Below are 297 nucleotides of genomic sequence, written 5' to 3'. Positions count from 1 at the left end.
CACGACGCCCCAGGAGGGTCCCTGGTGCCCTGCGGCCCCTTTCTGTCTCCCAGGACCCCCCCGCCCCGGGGGTTGCTGGGACCGCCAGCTGGCCCTCAAGATGCGTTCTGGGCTGAACCCAGGTGGCTTTTGGTTTCCTTGTGTTTGGTTTGGCAAACAGCCCTGGTTGGGCAGGGGCGGGCAGAGGGGCTCAAACAGCCCTGGTTGGTCAGGGGCCGGGCAGAGGGGCTGGTACTGGCACTGGTACCAGTGGCCCTGCGGTGAGGGGCGGACCAGGGAAGCTGCGGGTGACCAGGA

The sequence above is a fragment of the Myotis davidii genome, unplaced genomic scaffold, assembly GCF_000327345.1.
Source record: "Myotis davidii unplaced genomic scaffold, ASM32734v1 scaffold170, whole genome shotgun sequence".
Lineage (NCBI taxonomy): Eukaryota > Metazoa > Chordata > Mammalia > Chiroptera > Vespertilionidae > Myotis > Myotis davidii.
Note: the sequence above shows the minus strand (reverse complement) of the source record.